The sequence below is a fragment of the Pelodiscus sinensis genome, unplaced genomic scaffold (genome assembly GCF_049634645.1).
Source record: "Pelodiscus sinensis isolate JC-2024 unplaced genomic scaffold, ASM4963464v1 ctg36, whole genome shotgun sequence".
Taxonomy (NCBI): Eukaryota; Metazoa; Chordata; order Testudines; family Trionychidae; genus Pelodiscus; species Pelodiscus sinensis.
Window position 1 is genome coordinate 3,246,673 of NW_027465931.1, and position 12,163 is coordinate 3,258,835.

The 12,163-nt window shown below is 53.5% G+C and overlaps 1 protein-coding gene across 1 annotated transcript in view; it reads left to right on the forward strand.

The window, feature by feature from the left end:
• The window catches only part of LOC102450345 (autism susceptibility gene 2 protein homolog), a 437,768-nt gene that overhangs the window by 298,893 nt on the left and 126,712 nt on the right, over positions 1-12,163 (forward strand). The window lies entirely within an intron of this gene.

A 12,163-nucleotide genomic window follows, 5' to 3' on the forward strand; every position in this document is an offset into this window, starting at 1 on the left:
CCAAACGGTCGCTTGCGCCACTTGCTCCCACATGGCGGCCTGGCTGAGCGGTGCAGAAGTCAGCTGAGCACCATGGCGGGAGGCGAAAGGGGACGGGGCGGTGACGTTCATGGCCTTGGGGCAGGGCCTGGAGCCGCTGTCACATCGCATGTCACCACCCCGCCTCCCTTCACCTCCCGCCGTGGCGCTCAGCTGACTTCTGCGCTGCTGAGCCAGGCCACCGCGGGGGAGCAGAAGTCAGCCTAGCACCGCGGCGGGAGGCAACAGTGCCTCCCAGAGGGAACAGCCAGAGTCTCAGCATTACAGAGTCACAGACATTGGGCTACTGTATATATGATAACTAGCGTTATTTCGAAATAACAATGTGAGTGTCTACACAGCCATTCTGTCATTTGAAAATAATTTTAAAATAATGGATGGCTTATTCCAAAATCTGTAAACCTCATTCTACTGGGAATAAGTCCTATTCCAAAATAGCTATCTCAAAAGAAGGCGTGTGTAGATGCTCCACTGCTGCTATTTCGAAATAGAATGGCCCTGGTGAGGGGCTAAGTTATTCCTCCCCAGTGCCTTCTGGGGCTCTAAATCGAGATAGTACATCTATATTCGGGGAGCCTGCCTCGGACTAATTTTGAGGCTTCCCTGGGGTATGTCTACACTGCAAAGTTAATTCGAAATAACAGCCGTTATTTCGAATTAACTTTAATATCGTCTATACATGCAAACCGCTATTTTGAAATAAATTCAAAATAGCGGAGCGCTTAATTCAAATTTGGTAAACCTCATTCTAGGAGGAGTAACACCAAATTCGAAATAGCTATTTCGATTTAAGTGCTGTGTAGACACTTAATTCGAAATAGGGGGCCTCCAGCCCTTCCCAGGGAGCCCTGGTGGCCACTCTGAGCACAACCAGGAAAACTTACTCTCCTCTCCCCCAGCCCCAGAGCCATTAAAAGGGTAGACCCTGGCCACAGTGCCTGTGCCAGCTCCAAGCCTGCCAGCCCAGAGCCAGCAGTGGCCACTGGGACCGCTGACCCAGTGGCCCCAAAACATGAGCCAGCAAGCCACTGGCAGCCAGCCCTCCACCGCTCCCCAGGAGCAGTCTGCCAGTTCCCAGGAGCCTGACAGGGGCTGGAGAAGGCGGGTGCCTTCCTGGTCCAGGGTGGAGATCATGGACCTTATTCAGGTTTGGGGGGATGCCCCCAACTTCCATGATCTCCACACTAGACGGAGGAACGCGGCCGTCTGTGGTAGGATAGCTGCCAGCTTGGCCACCAAAGGCCACATGTGAACCCAGGAGCAGGTTTGCATGACAATCAATTTGGTTCGGCGAGACCCCCAACCCTGGGCCCTGAGCTTCCTCTCCCCCTTCTTCCCCTTGCTTCCCCCTTCCAGCTCCCTCCTCCCAGGTTTCCCCCTTCCCTCTCCCACCCTCTCTCTTCCCCTCTCCCATCTCCTTTTCCCAGTCTCCCCAGAGGTTCATCCCCCCCCCCCGTTTTGTTCAATAAACCCAGTTTCTATTTTTGAACATACGTGTCTTTTGTTTGACATCAGGAAGGGGGGCTAGGGAGGGGTAAGTGGAAGGAGGTGAGGGAGGAATGGGGCACGAGCCCCTGGTGGGGAGGACTGGGGTGGCTCTCAGGGCTCCTCGTGGTGGACGCTCTCTTGCAGGGCCTCCTGGATCCTGACAGCCCCCCAAGGACCCCTCGGATGGCAGCCTGCAGCAAGTGCAGCCGGGCTGATGACAACGACCCCACAAGACCCACCGGTGTGCCCAGGGGCAGCTCTGGCTCCATGTGGCTGAGTGCTGTGGTGTCCCGAGTGTGGGCACTCAGGGCACTCCAAGACAGGACTGCTTTGCTGTCCCTCATTGAGTTAGACAAGCAAGCGGGGAACCCTGAGAACTGTCTGTCCAGGGTGGGGGTAGGGTCCCTTTAAGCATGGAGCTCAGTTATCCTCAGGCAGCAGCCCCACACACTAAGTCCTAACCTGATGCCCTGCCGACACTGGTTCCGGCCAGCCTTAACTTCGGTTCAGGGTCCACTCAGTGTGGACGTGCTATTTCAAAATAGGTTTTGTGTGTAGATGCGTTAATTCGAATTAAGTTAACTCAAATTAATGCTGTAGTGTAGACGTACCCCTGCAGTGTAGACGTGTTATTTTGAAATAAACAATTGTGGAATAAGTATTCCAGAATAGCTTATTTCAAAATATGTGTGCAGTGTAGACGTACCCTAAGTATGAAGCCAGAGGAAGCTCAGAAGAGGGGGAGGGGGATGGTAATTTTGCTCAAGAGCTAACGTTTTATGAAGCATACGTGTTTAATATCATTTCCCTTCTGCACTAATACCTCCTGTGGAAAATAGAATGTTATCCTATTCAGAATGAAATGACTGATACAGTGAAGGACATTTTACAAAACATAGAGCAGGTGAGTAGAATGATAGTTACAGTGTTAGAGGTTGTTGGGTTTTCTTCTTTGATTTTGTGGGGGGATGGGAGGGAATTTAAAAACTGAAGAAGCAAGAAGATTAGGTAAGCTGGGTGCCATTACAAACTCAATGTTCCACATGACAGGTGCCTACACTTAGGGTATGTCTACACTGCCACCCTAGTTCGAACTAGGGAGGCTAATGTAGACATTCGAACTGGCAAATGAAGCCCAGGATTTAAATATCCCGGGCTTCATTTGCATCTTGCTGGGCGCCGCCATTTTTAAATCCCTGGTAGTGTGGACTCAGTGCCCATGGCTACACACGGCATGGAGTAGGTAGTTCGAATTAGGCCCATGTAGCTGCGGGCACGGAGTCCGCACTAACGGGGATTTAAAAATGGCGGCACCCAGGAAGATGCAAATGAAGCCTGGGATATTTAAATCCTGGGCTTCATTTGCAAGTTCGAATGCCTACATTAGCCACCCTAGTTCGAACTAGGGTGTCAGTATAGACATACCCTTAGAATAGCAACTACCACAGTAAAACAATTTCCGTACTGATTTTTTTCATGGCTCCCACTGTAGTTTTTGTTCAGTTTATAATTAATTTAAAAGTTCCAAATGAAAGTAGTAAATATTAATGTTATTAAAATGGCAAATGTAAATTTTAATAAGTGAAAGACTTATTTTCTCAGCATAGGTGAAGTTTGTCAAAGTAGTAGTCTGGCTATTTGCCAATAGCCTGGATTACTCTAGAGCAGAGGGTGCACGGGGGCGGGCGGGGGGAGGTGAAGAAAGCAAACACACCCACCCCCTGCTCGGACCGTGGAGCTTCAGGTGGAGGAGCGCCACCTCACCCACCTCCATGGGAAAGTCCCACTAGCTGCTGGGCATCCGCCTTGCCTAGGCCCCACCGAGCTTGCAGTTCCCATGGTAACAGAGGTGCTACCCTTGGTTGCTCCCACAGGGTAGACAGCAGGTTGGACTGCACGGGGCCCGGCTGGACTAGGCGGGTTCTTGTGGTGCGCGAGCAGCTGGCACCCTCCCGCTTCCCCGGCAGCAGGTTAGGCTGCGCGGTGCCTGATGGCGGTGGGAGGAAGCAGCATTGGGACTGAGGAGCCCGCAAATGCAGGACACAGGTGGGGGCTTGGGGCCCTTTGGGACTTTGCACCCACAGAGACTCGGTCTGGGGGTAGAGGCTGAGCCACCTCAGTGCCCGCCCCCAGAGGGTGCTATGAATTGGACTCCCATGGGACCCTGCCCCCAGCAGGGCTGAACACCCCGGGGTCGCCCACCCCCACCACACCTAGCTTCCCTGCCCCCTCCCCCAGGGGCACCCCACCTGCCAATTCCCTGAACCCCTCCCAAGCCACCCTGACCCCAGCCCTATTCCCAGGGGCACCCTGACGCCCATCTCCCTTAACCCCCTCAGCCACTCTGTCTCCCAGCTTTATCCCCAGGCACTCCCTGCCCCTGGCCAGACACCCTACCCCCAGTCCTCTCCTGCACCCTCCCTCATGGCCAGACACCTACCCCCACCCTGCTCCTGCATCCACTGTTGCTCCTGCACCCTCCCTCCTGGCCACACACTGCACTCTCCCTTGCTCCTGCTCCCTCCCCCTGGCCAGACACTACTCCCAGCCTGCTTCTGTACCCTACCTCCCACCCAACCTTGCAACCTCTCCCCCTTCTGCACCCTGCCTCCCTCTCAGATGCTGTACCCCATCCCTATTCCACTCACTGGCAGCTCTGTCTGGCACACTGAATCATTGTGAATAAGATAACACCCCAGGGACTAAGGGGGTCCATAAAATCCACTAACTCCAGAACTCCGGAAAAGTAAATCTGGCCTATGGGAAACCCTGAGCCTCAGTCCTCCCTGTCCTTTCCCCTCATCCGTTAGGGCTGGAGCACCAGAGGAGTGAGGTGTCTCAATTGGGGGCCACCTCAGTGAGGGTTGCAGGTTTTTTTGAGGAGTTTTTTTGCTTCTCACTTGTGTGGCCCCCAACTGATTTTTCTGTGGGTCAGTGGCCCCAACCCAAAAAAGGTTCCTCACCCCTTTTACTTTATTTAAAATGAAGTTTGATAAACTAACACAAGAAAGTTTAAACGCTAAATCTGTTCAATAATTTATGTAATTAACGTAATTATGTAATTAATGGTGAGTTTCCATTAGCAACTGGTGGTCCGCAGAAAGGTTTACAGTGAGCCAGGTGGGCCACAGGTCAAAAAGTTTGAGAACCACTGCTTGTGTGGGCTCCTCAGCCCCAGTGCCGCCTCCTCCCACTGCTACTAGGCACAGCTTTTGAGGTTCAAAATCTCAGCCAGAGTCTGAGGCAGTTTTCTCCTTTCCTCCACATCTCACCTCTCTTCCTACCCCTTTCATTTGATGCTTACTAGCTGTAGAAATGGAATAGTTTGTGAAAGTGTCTCTCTCTAAACTGGAGCAACAAAACACAGAACTCTGTTGACTCTTAAGGCTTCTGGTTTTGGCTGTAGCTTTTTGCCTATGGAATGTATTTTGTCAGGTCAAGACTGCACACTGATCCTAGGGTGCAGTGCACTCAGTGTGTCATGTTGCATATTCTGCTGTGTATGCTATGGGCAGCTGAGAAGCTGTGAAGTGAAATGGCCTTAGAAATCTCAGAGCATGACTATGGTATGTGACCAGAGACACTACTGTCACACACTCTAACTCTCCCTGGGTATGTCTACACTACAATGTTAGTTCGAACTAACGGACGTTAGTTCAAACTAACATTCATAGCCGCTACACTAGCGCTCCACTAGTTCGAATTTAAATCGACCTAGCGGAGCGCTTAGTTCGAACTAGGAAAACCTCATTTTACGAGGATTAAGCCTAGTTCGAACTTACTAGTTCGAATTAAGGGGTGTGTAGCCCCTTAATTCGAACTAGTGGGAGGCTAGCCCTCCCCAGGTTTCCCTGGTGGCCACTCTGGCCAACACCAGGGAAACTCTTCTGCCCCCCTCCCAGCCCCGGACCCCTTAAAGGGGCACGGGCTGGCTACGGTGCCCGTGCCAGGTGCAAGCCTGCCAGCACCCAGTCAGCAGACCCTGCACCTGGCACGGCACAGAGCCACCCACCCGATGTCCCCCAGCCCACCCCCTCTTCCCGGGACCAGGCTGGCGGCTCCCGGGAGCTTGCCCGGGACCGCAAGAGGCGGGCACCTTCCTGGGCTAGTGCGGACATCGTGGACCTCGTCCACGATCTCCGCACTAGGCACAGGAAAGTGGCCGTCTAGGGCAGGAGAGCTGCCAGCCTGGCCACCCAGGAGCAGGTGTGCATGAAAATCAAGGGGGTCCACTGAGACTCCCGACCCTGAGCCCTGAGCTTACAATGGCTGTCCTGGGTCAGACCAAAGGTCCATCTAGCCCAGTAGCCTGTCTGCCAACAGCGGCCAACCCTAGGGACCCTGGAGGGGATGGACCGAAGACAGTGACCAAGCCATTTGTCTCGTGCCGTCCCTCTCCAGCCTTCCACAAACTTTGGGCAGGGACACCACTCCTACCCCCTGGCTAAGACTACTCCATGGACCCAACCTTCATGACTTGATCTCACTTCCCTTTAAACTCTGTTCTAGTTCTAGCCTTCACAGCCTCCTGCAGCAAGGAGTTCCACAGGTTAACTATTTGCTTTGTGAAGAAGAACTGTCTCTTACTAGTTTGAAGCCTGCTACCCATTCCTTTCCTTTGGTGTCCTCTAGTCCTTCTTTATGGGAACTAATGAAGAACTTTTCTGTATGCACCCTCTGCACCCAACTCCTGCTTTTAGAGACCTCTATCCTGTCCCCGCTCCATCTCCTCTTTTCTAAGGTGAACAGTCCCAGTCTCTGTAGCCTCTCTTCATCTGGGACCTGTTCCCAACCCCTGATCATGTTAGTTGCCCTCCCCTCTCCCAGCCTCTCTCTTCTCCTCTCCCACCTCCTTTTCCCAGTCTCCCCCAGTTTTGTTCAATAAAGACAGAGTCAATGTTGGAAGAAACGTTATCTTTATTTTGTACATCAAGAAGAGGGGCTAGGGAAGGGTAAGTGGAAGGAGGTGAGGGAGGAATGGGGTACGAGCCCCCGATGGGGAGGACTGGGCTGGCTCTGCGGGCTTCTGGGGGTGGAAGCTCTCCTGCAGCCCCCCGATTGCCCCCTCTCCCCAGATGGCAGCCTGCGGCAAGTGCAGCCGGGCTGATGGCCGAGTGCTGTGATGTGCCCAGTGTGGGTACTCCGGGCAATCCAAGCCAGGACTGCTTTGCAAGCGGGGCACCCCTGAGAACTGTCTGTCCGGGGTGGGGGTCGGGACCCTTTAAGCGCAGCCCTCGGCTAGCCTGACACAGCATCTCCACGCTCTAAGTCCTCCTCTGATGCCCTGCCGGCACTGCTTCCGGCCATCCTTAACCCCGGTTCAGGGTCTACTTAATGTGGACTTGCTAGTTCGAATTAGCAAAACGCTAATTCAAACTAGTTTTTAGTTCTAGACGCGTTAGTTCGAATTAGCTTAGTTCGAATTAACTAATTCGAACTAAGTTAGTTTGAACTAACTCTGTAGTGTAGACATACCCCTCGGAAGTACAGGTTGAACCTCTCTCATCCGGGACTCCCTGGTCCACCAACATCCTTGGTCCAGCAGGACCACATAAGAACAGCCATACTGGGCCAGAACAAAAGGTCCATCTAGCCCAGTATCCTGTCTGCTGACAGTGGCCAATGCCAGGTGCCCCAGAGGGAGGCATCACATCAGGTAATCCTCACAAGATCCCTCCCCTGTCACCCACCTCCAGAGAAACAGAGGCTAGGGACACTATTCCTACCCATTCTGGCTAATAGCCGTTGATGGACCTAACCTCCATGAATCTGTCTAGCTCTTTTTTGAACCCTGTTAACTTTAACACAGATGCTGCTAGAGCAGACAGCCCAGCCACAGAGGTTGAGAGTAGCTGAGAACCAGTTTGGTTGGCGGCAGTTTGGTTGGCGGCAGCCTGCAGGGGCAGTGACCTGGGGCCAGGGAATCCCCAGGCGCAGCAGCTGCTGCCGCCGCCGGGGCGTGGGGCCGGGGAACCCCCGGCAGCAGAAGCAGCCGCTGCCGCTGCCGCTGCCGCTGCCGCCACCGAGCATGGGACTTGGGAACCCCAGGAGCAGCAGCAGCCACCGCCATGCTGTAGGGCCAGTGAATCCAGGGAAGAGCAGTTGCTGCACATGGGGCCAGGAAACCCAGGGAGCAGCAGTTGCCGTACGTGGGGGCCGGGTAACTGCTGGAGAAGCAGCCGCGGCACATGGGGCCGGGGAACCCCGGGAGCAGCAAAAGCCGATGTTGTGTGCTGGCCTAGGGAACCCCGGGAGCAGAAGTCGCAGTCAAAGTGCATGGGGCTGGGGCACCCTGGGAGCAGCAGCAGCAACTGCAGTTGCCACAGCACGTGGGGCCAGGGAACCCCCGGAGAAGCAGCCACAGCGCATGGGGCTGGGGAATCCTGGGAGCAGCCACCACCACACGTAGGGCCAGGGAACCCCAGGAGTAGCAGCCGCAGTCGCAGGCAAAGCACGTGGGGCCGGGGAACCTGGGGAGCAGCCGCCACCTCCACACGTGGGGCCGGGAATCCCCGGAAGCAGCCACTACCACCGCACATAGGGCCGGTGCAGCGACCGAAACACTAACTTCTCAGAATTTGTGACTTTGGGTGCACTGAGCATGCGCACCCGAACTGAGCAAACTCAGTATCCCTCGCTGTAGCCGCTGCCCTCTCTCTGCCCTCAGTGCTTCATAGGATTTGATTCCTCCTCTTCGGAGGGGTTTAAAATGATTATTGGGGGCGAATTTCAACGGGGTGTGTCATGGTCTGATCAGGGGGCAAAAATTTACTGGCTGGAGGCATCAATCTTCTTTTTTTAGCTGCAGAAGAGGGGCGAAATTTGAAAAATTGGGGCATGGGGGGTGGTAGCCTTGGTTAAGCCCGGGCTGGGGGGACACTGCCAGACCCTGTGCATGGACAAAACCCCCGTTTAGGGAGGGGGAGAGGTGGGAACAGTCACCCTGCAGGACGAGCCACCTGATGTCCTTGTAAATAGCGGTTTGCCAGGGGCAAAGTCTTTTTTCTTTCTTTTCCCTGGACGCTGCCTGTCAGCCCCGGAGCAGGGGGCGGGCTCCTCGGCTTGAGTTCTTAAAGGGACAGGCCTCCCAATTCCTAGACGGTCAATGCTTAGACACCACCGTTCCTCTGTATGTGTACAAGTGTGAAATATTCTACAGACAGTTCCTGTCTCAAACTCTGCCTCTCACTTTTGGAGTATTTAATAGTTTTCTCTTTGTTTCTATGTCTATCTGAAGTCACTGCATCTCCTTTCTCTTGTGTACTATGCTGATGTGCTAAAGTCCCTCCCATCCACACCCTCTCCTGTACTGCAATCCCCTGACCCATGGCAGATCCAGCACCTGTCCCCCAAACTCCCCCTAGCAAGCACCCCTCATGCACCCAAACTCCATCCCAGATCCTCATCACCAAACATGGGCAAGTATCGGAGGGGTAGCCGTGTTAGTCTGAATATGAAGAATCGTTGAGGAGTCCTGTGGCACTATCTTCAGTTCGTCTATAAGGTGTCACAGGACTCCTCGCCAACATGGCCAAGTGAAACTTTTGTGATTCCTCCCAGTGTCAATGGGGACATGGGTCAGAAAGCTCAGAGCAGGGGGCTCCAATGTTTTGAAAGTGCAATCCAATATGTACCTTATATATAAATACCCTTTTCCCACTTCCTTCTTACCCCTTCTCCAAGTCCCAGATCCTGAACCCTCTATCCTCCCTCTCTTGCCCATCCTCAGTCTCTTTCATCAGCCTGGGACAGACTGTTGGGTGCGCATGCTCTGGTCTTTGCTTAAGGGATCTGGAGTGTGAGAAGGGCTCTGATCAGCTCTTGGAGCATGCATTTACTGTGGTGTTCTAGGTGCAGGCTTTGGCAGGGTATTTGGATGCATGGGTGCTCAGGGCTAGGATAAGGGCTTGGATACAGGACTGGGTTAATGCAAGGGGTAGGAGTTAGTGATGTGTGCTCCATTTGGGCACTGCTGGTGACTCCTAGATGGTGGTGGAGTGTGCCTAAGGCAGGCTCACCCATGGCCTTGCCCTGTAACACTACCTAAAACTCCATCCCTGGTCCTGTGTTGAAAGGATACAGAATGGTATATGGGGAACCCTGACATCAGCACCCCTCTTTTTCCTCCCCTGCCGTGCACACAAAGCAGCAGACTCCCAGGCGTGGTATCAGCTGCAAGACAAAGTGCAGGACATGCACAGCAGTGGGGGGAGGGGCAGCTAAGTGCTGGCACTTGATATCCTCTTGGCCACACCAGTCAGGATCACCTGACAGAGGATACAAGATCTACCAGTATATCCCTATCTACTGGTTGGTGACCTCTGCCTCAGAGCGAGTGTCTGGCCAGGGGCAATGCGTCATGTCACCTCAGGTACAGCCCTGCTCCACCCAGCATAGTACAAGGGCACTGCTTACAAACTGACTGCGGGTATGTCTACACTACAGCACTACTTCGAACTAACTTAATTCAAATTAGTTAATTGGAACTAAGCTAATTCGAACTAACGCATCTAGACCTAAAAACTAGTTCGAATTAGCATTTTGCTAATTCGAACTAGCATGTCCACATTGAGTGGACCCTGAACCGGGCTTACGGATGGCCGGAAGCAGTGCCGGCAGGGCATCAGAGGAGGACTTAGAGCGTGGAGATGCTGTTTCAGGCTAGCCGAGGGCTGTGCTTAAAGGGTCCCGACCCCCACCCCGGACAGACAGTTCTCAGGGGTGCCCCGCTTGCAAAGCAGTCCTGTCTTGGAGTGCCCTGAGTGCCCACACTCGGCACATCACAGCACTCGGCCATCAGCCCGGCTGCACTTGCCGCAGGCTGCCATCCGGAGGGGGTGGGAGTCAATCGGGGGGCTGCAGGAGAGCTTCCACCCCGAGGAGCCCGCAGAGCCACCCCAGTCCTCCCCATCAGGGGCTCGTACCCCATTCCTCCCTCACATCCTTCCAATTACCCCTCCCTAGCCCTCTTTCCTGATGTACAAAATAAAGGACACGTGTGTTCAAAAATAGAAACTCTCTTTATTGAACAAAACTCAGGGAGACTGGGAAAAGGAGGTGGGAGAGGGGAAGAGAGAGGGTGGGAAAGGGGAGGAGGAAACCTGGAAGGAGGGAGCTGGAAGGGGGAAGCCGGGGGAAGAAGGAGGAGGGGAAGTATCAAACTATGGTACGCCATATCTTCAGTACTATGTACAGATGTGGTCTCCTCACCCCAGAAAAGATATTTTGGCCTTGGAAAGGGTTCAGAAAAGGGCAACTAAAATGATCAGGGGTTTGGAACAGGTCCCATATGAAGAGAGGCTAAAGAGACTGGGACTTTTGAGCTTCCAAAAGAGGAGACTGAGGGGGGATATGATAGAGGTCTATAAAAGCATGAGTGGTGTGGAGAGGGTGCATAAAGAAAAGTTCTTAATTAGTTCCCATAATAGAAGGACTAGAGGACACCAAATGAAAAGAATGGGTAGCAGGCTTAAAACTAATAAAAGAAAGTTGTTCTTCACAAAGCAAATAGTCAACCTGTGGAACTCCTTGCCGCAGGAGGCTGTGAAGGCTAGAACTAGAACAGAGTTTAAAGAGAAGTTAGATAAAGTCATGGAGGTTGGGCCCATGGAGTGGTATTAGCCAGGGGGTAGAAATGGTGTCCCTGGCCTCTGTTTGTGGAAGGCTGGAGGTGGATGGCACGAGACAAATGGCTTGGTCGTTGTCTTCGGTCCATCCCCTCCAGGGTACCTAGTGTGGGCCGCTGTCGGCAGACAGGCTACTGGGCTAGATGGACCTTTGGTCTGACCCAGTACGGCCATTTTTATGTTCTTATGTTCTAAGATCAGGGCTCAGGGTCGGGGGTCTCACTGGACCACCTTGATTTTCATGCCAATCTGCTCCTGGGTGGCCAGGCTGGCAGCTATCCTGCCCTAGACGGCCACTTTCCTGTGCCTAGTGCAGAGGTCGTGGATGAGGTCCACGATCTCCGCACTAGACCAGGCGGGCGCCCGCCTCTTGTGGCCCCGGGCAGGCTCCTAGGAGCCGCCAGCCTGGTCCCGGGAAGAGGCGGAGGGCTGGGTGGCAGCGGGTGGCTGGTTCGTGCCGTGCCAGGTGCAAGGTCTGCTGGCTGGGTGCTGGGAGGCTTTCACCTGGCACGGTCACCGTAGCCAGACCGTGGCCCTTTAAGGACTCCGGGGCCGGGAGGGGGGCAGAAGAGTTTCCCTGGCTTGGCCCAGAGTGGCCACCAGGGCAAGCTGGGAAGGGCTAGCCTCCAACTAGCTACACAGCCCTTAATTCGAACTACTTAATTCGAACTAGGCGTTAGTTCAAATTAAGTTCGAACTAGCGGTTTGTATGTGTACTGCCTATGAAACTTAATTCGACCTAGCGGAGCGCTTAATTCGAACGCCTAGTTCGAATTAAGCGCTCCGCTAGGTCGAATTAAGTTTCATAGGCAGTACACATACAAACCGCTAGTTCGAACTTAATTTGAACTAACGGCTGTTAGTTCGAATTAACTTTGTAGTGTTGACATACCCTTACCTACATTCCCTCAAACTCTGTGTCACACATTTTGAGAATTTAAGAGAGTCTCTTATCACTGTATCTACGTGAACTCTCATAACAGTTCCCAATCTGGTTTTTATCTGCTGAT